The sequence below is a fragment of the Etheostoma spectabile genome, chromosome 7, assembly GCF_008692095.1.
Source record: "Etheostoma spectabile isolate EspeVRDwgs_2016 chromosome 7, UIUC_Espe_1.0, whole genome shotgun sequence".
NCBI classification, from domain to species: Eukaryota; Metazoa; Chordata; class Actinopteri; order Perciformes; family Percidae; genus Etheostoma; species Etheostoma spectabile.
In genome coordinates, this window is record NC_045739.1 from 22,359,328 (window position 1) to 22,369,819 (window position 10,492).

Sequence of the window (10,492 nt, forward strand, 5' to 3'; positions counted from 1 at the left end):
GTCAATTTAAGTACACGCTTAATGGTCTCATGGAAAAACAGTGAAAACCGGACATCTATATCCACGACATTCCACCTACACGATTGTTCCGTAGCAGAAATTTGGCCAGATGTCCGTTTACTTCCACTTTCTTTGTGATGTAATTTTAAACTCTGATGGTTTTCTGAGGACTATAGTTAACCGCTCCTCAAATCCAGACAGCTAGCTAGACTATCTGTCCAATCTGAGGACAATTTTCAACTTTTGAACAAACACGCTCCACCAAATCAAGTGCCTTCCCGAGGCTATTTCTCACCGGCACCCGCCCGTGGTGATTGGGATTTTAAGGGTTTAAAGAAATGCCAAAGTAAACCAGATTATGTTTTTCTCCCATCCAGAATGCTGTGTGGACTAGCCAGACCCTCCTCCACAGTGTGGTAGAGGAAGGTCTGGCAATGCAAGGCCTAGACCTAACCAACATGTGACGGTATTATGATGCTAACAAAGTGTTTAAAACCGTGACCGTTATGTCCTGTGGTTTAGATATGAGCATGGAAAACACTCCTATGGGTCGTACTGTATTTCCTGCGGCAGGAAAAAAACAACCAATCGTCGTGTGCCCGTTTGGATGACTTGATCTGGTGGCTGGCTGAAAATGATAACAAACACAACAGTTGCTGTGAAAATAACACAGCAACACATTTCACATAATAACATGTCATTGATTGAAAGAGATCTCACTTTTAGTTCGGTTTTAGTGGTTCTATCACTGGGGTTGAGCATTTTTACTGAGTGCTTTTACATGAACATTAATATTCTGTCTAGCTTCAGGGTATTCATTTTCTGAGCTAGAACATGTGACTTCCCAGTCCATTGTGTTGGATATTACTGGTGTATGTCCTGATTCTGCTTGCATAAATCTGAATAATGCTTATTGGGACATTCCAATATCAACCAGTGTATTATGTCATCAAAATATTCTATTAGAATTGGTAATTGTGGACATAGGGAGAGACATTAGACTCTCCCAATGTAGATCCTCTTTAGCAGCTCATAGTTGTTGGTGAAGAAATGAGACACAGTCATGCATAGAAGTCACACATTTTGCAACACGGACAAGCCCATTTTCACAAGGTGCAACTCAAACAGCATACGAACAACTGATATGAACAGTATACTGAACAACTTATTGTAGAAACATAAGAACTAAGTGGCCTGCCTTAAATAAAATGAAAGTAACCCTAACCCTAAAAAAAACTCTCTTTGGTCTTCTATAAGCCGTTGATCGAAATTGATCAACGCAGCTATTGCGTCATCCTCTGTGTCATCCAACCCCAAACAAACTTTTGACCTTTGATCTTTCTAATTAAAATTCACTATATTGTAAAAAACTGAATATTCCATCTAATTAACCATTTGCAGAAGTGCCTTTTTTGTTATCTAACAGCCAAACAAATATGAGTTTGGGTATCACCTGTTAATGCCTAAACCCGTATTGCTCCTCTCACACTATGCTAATTTTATGTGAGGTGCTTATAATTATTTCACTTTCCTGGCATTACTGCCACAGACTGGTTATTTTTGCCACAGAACCTGACCTCTTAAGTGACCAGCAAAGAAGAAAAAAAGAAGACAGAAACATGTTCCTCTTCCTCTTTTTCATTTTCAGAATGTACACGTTTTGCAAGCATAAACTTTCCGTTCACAGCTGTGACAGCTTGCGGTAAGCTGGGTGGATGGAAGAGATAAAACACAGTGACAGACTCAGCTGAATAACCTTTATTTTTGTGACACAGCAATGGAAAGTCAATGTGTCCATTTTGTGTAAATACATCAACTATATGTTTTAATAGAGATGCCCTAATTTATAAGCAAAGTCAGCCAATACTTACTCAAAATATGAGGTTATTTGTCCTTTTCGAACATGTATGCTGTTTTATTGATTCATACTGTTCCTATCATGCCTCTTAAATGCCATTAGAGTCCATTACATACAATTATTGGTCAATGGTCAGTTGACAAAATAGCCACCCCCTGCCATTCCCATCTCTCTGTTGATTAAAACGTGACTTTGCTACTGTGTACTATTGTGCTTTCACTTTTATAGTATGCTTATCTGTCAAGCTAAATGCTGTGTTCTTGAATGTTGCTTCTGTAACTCCCACTATATATGATTCAACTCTACTCAACTTATAGTTCGTACCATTTACCACACAACCTTGTGTGTGTCTCACTCACCTATTGAGTGAATAATGACGAGTTCTGGGAAACACACGAGGCATCGTGTTGTGACGTTTTGTTCAGGACATTACGCAAAACAGTTGCAGTGTGATGAAAAGTAGAAACTAGGGGTAAACTATTGGGGGGGGGGGGATCTAATTGTGATTTCCCTGCCAGATATTACAATATGAATTGGGGTGATTATTTTTAGCTACATAATTCACTTTCTATATTCATGTTAAAAAGTAATAGTAATATATACATGAAAAATCCACTGAAAGAGGACATTTCAATTTTCAATTCAATTGTATGATAGTACCAAATCCTAAGAGTTATCTCAAGATCCTTTCCAGATGGAGTACAGGGCATATAAGGCATGGCAGCTGCAACCATGATTTAGGTGCCACCCCAATCCAAGGAAAACTGTGAGCCGAGAAAACATAAGGACTCCAGGGAATAAACTCCCAGAAGACGACCCCCGGCAGTCTAAAACTATAACAGCATGACTATGAGCTGGTCCGGGCATGTATTGAGAAAAGCGACAAAAACATTGTTGAAAAAAAAACTTGTCAAAAGAGACTAATAACTTGAAAAAAGACAAAAACCTCGAGAAAAAAAAGGTGTAAAAATCGTTGCGGAAACGCCTAAAAAAAAGGCGACAAATACTCTGAAAGAAGCAACAAAAACTTTGAAAGAAAAAAAAAGGACAGGCGACAAAAACCTCATTAAAAATTGTCCAAAAAAAACCTTGAAAACCTCAGAAAAAAGCAACAGAAGCGTTGAAAAAAACTGAAATATGTGGGAAAGAACAACAAAAAAAGACAGAAAAAGCTTCCCCGTACATTGCATTTGTTTGCAGTCTGACACCCACGTAGGCTGCAATTTCCAGTGTGATACTTAAACTATCTGTGGATCTTCAACCCATTAAACGAGGAACTCATTTCCCCTTGAATTTAGAAAACAAACGGTGGCCTGCACTGGATGTCGGACAGCTCGCTGTGCCTTGACCCACACCATCTGCAGCTGTAAGCAGCTGCTAACACCAATTCTTTCCCTTTATCCCTCACGCTGGGATTTATCTTCTTTTATCCGTCAGCAATTTCAAACTCATTCTACCTTTTATCTGATCTCATTTGTTTCATTCTTGTCCTCCCTCCCTCCCTGTCTACGTCACTGCAGCCTGGGATTCAGAGGGGAACTCGGTTTCTAATCCTGACTCTTGATTGAGGATTACAGCCCAAGAGCTGGGCGCTTTCTCTGACAAAGTTGTTGCTGAGCTGCTGTTGTTGCCCTGGGGCTGAACTGCCCACGCCTCCACTCTGCTGCCTGCCTCCGCCCAGAGGATGCTCGGAGCATTATAGCTGTCAAACTCATTTGAATATGTTATCGAGCTGTCCTGCGCATCATGCAAATGAGTCTGTCCAACGCCTCCATCCATTTATACATTCTTCCCTCTGTCCATCCTAGTAAGTAAACGTGTATTTATATAGCCTTTTTACAGATACAAATCGCAAAGTGCTTCATAATAAAATGAAATGCAATTAATAAAAGGCATCCCAGCTGACAACTTTTGGTTCCCAGAATGTTCTGAGAACGTTTGTGTTTGATTGCGGGAACATTCCCTGAAGGTTAGGTTTGGTTAGATTTTGGTTGCAAAAGAAATTTTTTTTAATGTTCTGGGAACGTTAGTTTTTGGTTATATTGAAGTTCTCAGAACGTTCCCCTAACATTGCAACCTTTAGAGAACGTTCCCCTAACATTCCCCTAACGTTGCAACCTTTAGAAAACGTTCCCCTAACGTTCCCCTAACGTTGCAACCTTTAGAGAATGTTCCCATAACGTTCCCCTAACGTTCCCCTGACGGAGTACAAAGGAAAACGTAGGTACATTCAGACAGCCGTGAAAACCCATCATCAAATTAAAGGTCTTTTTGAAAGGCAAAGTCTTCAACAGCGTTTTAAAAGAATTAACAGATTTATGAACAACGTAAAGAGTAGGATTGGGCATCAAGAACCGGTTCCAACTTGGAACCGTTTAAAAATTACGATTCCTATTTTTTTTATTGGAATTCTTTTGGAAAATTTGGTTTCGAATTCAATCATAGGTCTCAAATTGAACACGTACAAGTTTGGGTTTAAGTAGCAATCTCAAACGTACTTCCAGGCGCTTGTTGTGTTGCAGCCGTGAGGTACGCGGCGCTCTAAAGTGTGACTTTATTTTACGTTTAAAGAGCCCAGATAAACTCTAAATGACCATTGGGATTTCCATCACGACAGTTGTGATGTCCATTGGCTCAGAGGACTATCACTTGTGGCGGTTTTCCACTGCGTGGTATCTACTCGACTTGCCTCGACTCTACTCGCCTTTTTCGGTTTTCCATTACGAGAAAAGTCTGTGGTACTTGCTGAAAGGTACTTTTTGTAGTACTACCTCAGGTTCCAAGCGAGCTGAGGTGATACCAAAACGTGACGTGAAAACCTTTGACGTTCTGTGTGTGTGTTGCGTTATGTCACGCCGGTCTCCTGCCATGACGACCAGCCACGGCTACACGGCGGTCGAGTCGATTAGGTACTATCAATGGAAAACACGCCATTGGCTGCCTGTTCTCTCAGTCTACCCAGCCCTTGTCACATGACCAATTCATGTTTCCATGGTGTTGAATATCCAAAATTCTGATACCATGGAACCAGCACTGGAATTTCAGTTTTAGTTGTTGTTGGTTTTTAAAGGAACACAAGGGAAATGAATGTTTTATTTAGCAGAATAGCATTGTTTTGTTCTACCTTAATCAACTGTACTACTTCATATCAGATTTGTTTTGCTGTATTCTGATAAAAAATGTCCCCCCCCCCCCCCTCCCCCCCCCCCCCCCCCCCCACCCCCACACCTCTGCCACCTGATCTAAAAAAAATCTGGAATGCCCCGTCCCCAGCACCCCCGTTATAATGTGTTAAAATAAAACCCACGCCCTTGCCTGTACATATTTATAATATACAATGGTTTAATAACAGTAGACATGTATTTGCAAAAAAAGTTGGGTAAACTATGACGTTCAGACAGTGGTCTTAATCTATGAAAAAGTAATTAGATAAATGTGTTCAATAGAAAAGAAAGATCTACATCTAACACTCGGTTCATATTTTATTCTGCGCTATGGCACACAAGACAGCTTCTCTTCTCTCCATTCCATCAGAATACCACTACAGAAGCAACTGAAGAAAAAAAAAAGAAAAAAACGACTGCCGGCTTTTTCAGCCAGTTAAACCGAGAGTACGATCTGTGAGAGTTTGTTCCTCTTTTTCACCAAGTCACACAGATGCGCACAGCACACAAACTTCCTTGTCCGAGCCCAGTGCGCTGCGCTCCGTCGCCCCGTCCGCATCTTCAGCCTGACCCAAAGAGACAACAAAGCAAAAAGTACAGTTCAGAAATGGAACCTACGGAAAAGAAATGAGGATTATTCTGTAGTCGGTCAATAGAATCTGTAGAAGAACACATAGACAACCTCAGAAGCACTAGTCGAAGAGCGGTAAGTGTCCTTTTGATGTGTGTGCTTGCTTGTATGGAAAGGGAGTAGCCGAACTGTCCGGAAGATAACGGTGGGGGGGGGGGGGGGGGGGGGGATGATCGGCCATGAAGGGAATGTCGAACAAATTTTGAATAAAAAAGAAGTTAAGCTTTGATGATTGCCAAATGAAGACTTGTAGTTTTACAACAAGGATACTCCGTTCCAAAAAGAGGAACTTCAGTTTGAGTGGAAAGGACCACCGCCTACACAAGTCCCTCTGTACACATATCATATGTAGAGGAATGTGAAAGTGGTCAAAAGGGATGTAAACAAATTGATAAACTGTTTATTAAACGTTCTTATATCCATTTGTGTGTGTGTGTGTGTGTGTGTGTGTGTGTGTGTGTGTGTGTGTGTGTGTGTGTGTGGGAGAGAGAGAAAGAGAGTTCTTTTTAAGACTGTCCATCTAGACTGAACCAGAAACCAGTTTCTGTTCAGTTTTTTGTTGCTGTACATTAACTTTCATTTTAGATGTTCAATGGTCTAAAACATTTTAACCCTTGTGTTGTCCTCGGGTCAAATTGACCCATTTCAAAGGGTTTTATATCAGAAATATGGATTTCTTTCTACCAAATTTGCCCAAAAATCCTATGGATACAACATTCTTCAGGTGACATTAATGATTACTTTCATTGAATTTTTTTGGTGTTTTATTTAACCCTCATATTGTTCTTGGGTCTAATTTGACCCGTTTTCAGTTATTTCTTTATTTTTATAAAATGGGCCGTCAAAATAAGCACTGAAAATGTCAACAATGAAAAAACATCAAAAAAGCACCCCCAACATTGAAAAAGTTAAAAAAAAAATCTCGGGAAAAAGCAATTATAATGTTGAAAAAAAGTGACTAAAACGTGTGTTTTTTCATGGTTGACGGGAAGAAAACACAAGGGTTAAGCAGCACCCAAAACTGATGCAACAGATATCCTGTAAATATAGTGTGTGGAGGCTATTAGTACTGCATTGATCGCTTGGTGCTATATGGGTGCCTTATGTCCCATAGGGTAACATAGCAGCCCGGTCTATGGCTGCCGGTTACAGCGTTCACGCCTAATGCTGGACCAATTTCAAAGATTGTTCCAAAATGAGTCATTCACACACAAAACCATAGGAAAATAGGGTCCAGGTTGAAAAAAAAGGTAGTACGTACTCTTTAAGATTCTTCTTCATTTACCTTTTTAATTAAAGTGTTTTATGAGAAATGCCTTGATAAAATAATCAAAAGGGAACGTCTTAAAAAACAAACCCGGGTCTTCTTCACCTGAGACCGAGACAGGACAGAGTTAAAATGCAGTTGATTCCGAGACGAGACTGAGACTTAAGACCGGTCTCGAGTCCTGCAAGCACTGTCTTTTTGATGTGAGCTATCTGTCAAGTAACCTGGATCAAACATGTTCAATTAGATTTTTATAGGGTCAAATCCCAACTGGAGTTATCGCAGGACACTTTACAGATAGAGTAGGTCTAGACCACACTCTATAATTTACAAAAAACACACAATTCCCCCCAGTGCGAGCATTTGGTGGACTTTTGACAGACAGAAACCTCGGACAGACCCCAACATAGGGCTGGGACACAGAGACACTGATACAGGAGGTAAATATGGAGAAATAGGATTCATAATAATTGCAACAGTTATTATGACATGTAAAAAACTTTGGTCCAACAGGACTGTCCATGTCTAATGCAATCATATCCCGCCGTACCAAACAAAATATTAGACACCAGATGAGAGAGACACCCTGCAGTCCAGAGCCATCGGTCTGCATAAGTCACATTAAAACATTGCAAGTGACAAGCAGAATGTTGGGACTGCGAGATGATTTTCGTTCTTCCTTCCTTTCTTTCTTTTTTGCTTTGTTTTTGTTCGTTGTAGCTGCCTAATGTGCTGTTGGTTGCGTGCCAGGCTGCCAGGTGATGTTGTTATGGCCCGAGGCAGTCCCAAACACAGCCTGGCAGTCTTTAACAGCCCACAACATTTACATCTGCGTAACCTCCTCATAACAGAACACACGTGAATTAATTCCTGTGTTTTGTCTGTTGGGAGAGTGTTGGCTCGTAGGTGGTAAACTAAAATAGTTCGGTGGTAGGATAATAGCTGGAATCCTTCAGAAATATTTGTGTAATCATGGCATTCAGCGGAAGTGCCAATAAAGAGCCGACCTGGCTGAGTACCTGCTTACTGCTTGGACAGCTACAGGGTGCGGATAAACATAGTGTGCAATAATTCTTTTTTTAAATCACACATGTAAGTGTGTAATGTTGAAAGGCATGTTTAGATGTTTGCCCAAGTCAACAGAGCATCAATGTGCACGTGTTCCTGAGAGCGGGTGCACAGCCTCATGTTTGCAGGGGAACATATTTGCATGTTATGATATCATTTGATAATCGTGAACTGGGCCAATGTACGAACACTAACCTTAGAGTTACAGTATGGTAGAAGGGACAGCAACGTTTTATATTAGTTGTGTTGTAAGTTGTACTTTTTTGGGAGAAAGTCCAACAGTTATTATCGTGATATCATTTCAATTCTGTTTGAAATTGAGATTGAATGTCAGCGTATTTCTCATAATGTGATTGGTTGCAATCTGAGCTTGTGATCAATGCATGAATCCGATAACAACAGTGCAGGAAAAAAACTCTTCCTCCTGTTATATGTACCTTCTCAAAATGCAATATGATCAAAATAAATTAGGTATGTACAGTAGATGGTGTTTGACTAAGCCCCTACTCAAAAAGCTATATTACACAATTTCATTTCAGCCATTTATTTACTATTTTCATCTTCATATCACCTAAGACTTTTGGTTAAACTCATTTCAAGCACAGAAACAATCTGTACAACACATCATAAGTTAACATTTGTTTTCTAAAAGAGATTTGAGGACAAAAAGCCAACATCAATGTTTCAGTTTTAGCGCCAAAATCATCTTTTTACACATTGCTCTAGAAAAGATTTGGGCATCACTATGTGGGAAGCTGAGTTTGTTCCTGAACGTTTTCATAAGAAACACATGGGGATCAGTTATATGCAAATACCTACTAAAAAAAAGGTGTATTTAAAAATATATGTAAAGAGGGTTAACTATAACTGTGATCAGAAATAGACACCTGGGCCGAGCTGTATGCTCTTTTAAGAAGTCATTGTGGTGTTTTGTCCTGTTTTCAGTGTGACTGACTACAACTGCTGTCCTCATTTAGACATATTTAACCAGTGCTTCTGATTAGTGCAGTGTTTATTTTAAATATATGTACTTTTGAAAGAAGAGATAACCCATTCTTCCTCTTTCAAATGAAAAGTCGTCTCATGGTGGCTAAAATTAGCAGACCTATAAGTAGCTGACATTGCTAAGTATGTTTGCTGACTCTAAGGCTGTATTCAAAACCGGTCCCTCATTCACTCACTCTCTAGTCCAGGGGTCTTCAACAGGGGGTCCGCGACCCCTAGGGGGTCCACGGAGGTACTGCATGGGGGTCGCGAAAGTTTTGGTTGATTAGACTTTTTTTTATATTCCCCCCCCCCTGCAATTTTTTCCACTAATCGAAATGTCTTTAAATCCACATTAACATGAACTCAACACACTGTAGTAAACAGATAAATGGAGGTAGAAGATGTCTTTCAGTCATCATTGCACACATGGCACTATAGGACCAGTTTCATATAACACAATTTTATACAATATATATAATTAGGGGGTCCCCGCTCCATCTCGCCATCAGTTTGGGGGTCCTTGGCCTGGAAAACGTTGAAGACCCCTGCTCTAGTCCATATATAGTGTTTATGAAATGGTGAACTACACAGCACATGGAACAACTAGATGAGATTTTGGACACTACATGCGCCGGTTTTTTTGTGTCGGAGGTGCCCAGCGTCATGTAAACAAACCGAAACAAAAATATTTTAATTCTAATAATTTTGTGAAACACGCCGTGCACTCAGGAGAATAGTAAAAGGTTGTTTATGTGTCGCATGTTGCATTTCCACTGTTTGGAAACGAAACCCCGCTCCATGTTTTCCTTTTTCAGTTTTCGCGGGTGCTTCTGCGACCATGTTGCATTGTGGTTAGTGTATTTTCACGACGTTCCCCCTCCGGGATTGCTCTCGTTCTGCCGGTAATTACGCCTGATGTCACTTTTTTCGGCGACACTGTGAAGAAGGGTCTGTCGTAAAAGGGGAATAAAATGTAGGGTACACTCAAACTAGCTGTGCATTGTGTGCATCTTATAGTGGACTACCTAGTGAATGAAATTAACCCTCTGAGGTCTAAGGACATTTTTAGATATCTTCTTGAATTCTCCTTTTTAAGGATTTTGCATTGAACCTGATTACGGTGTGTTTCATATCAAAATGTTACGAACAAACTGATCTTTCTGGACAGTGACGCCCAAAATTCTTCTAGAGCATTTCTCAAAGCTCTTGTGCAAGCATACCTACACTTTTCAAATTGAAAATCAACACTTTTGTTAATGCTTTTTATCAATGTTGTTAACTTTTTCTTACGTTTTGGTCCCTTTTTTAAAACACTTTTGCTGCTTTTTTTCAATGTTTGTCATTTTTTTCGACGTTTTCAACTCTAAGGAACACTAGTTTCACAGTTATTTTTGGATTTTATGGTCAATAAACCTCATTTATAGAAAAGTATACCTAATGTTTGAGTTAGAAAAAAGGGAATTATGAATTATTTAAAATTATATTAAAGGAATGGATGGTGATGGATAATCACAGAC

General features: G+C 39.9%; 1 protein-coding gene across 3 annotated transcripts in view; it reads left to right on the forward strand.

The window, feature by feature from the left end:
• Nucleotides 1-5,489: 5,489 nt before the first annotated feature.
• The window catches only part of hck (HCK proto-oncogene, Src family tyrosine kinase), a 28,408-nt gene continuing 23,405 nt past the window's right edge, over nucleotides 5,490-10,492 (forward strand). The window contains exon 1 of one of the 3 annotated variants that reach the window (XM_032522053.1): nucleotides 5,490-5,728. The gene's annotated coding sequence lies outside the window, so the exon portion shown is untranslated. Of the gene's footprint in view, nucleotides 5,733-10,492 lie in introns of all 3 variants that reach the window. The other 2 variants (XM_032522054.1, XM_032522055.1) reach the window with 2 other exon arrangements.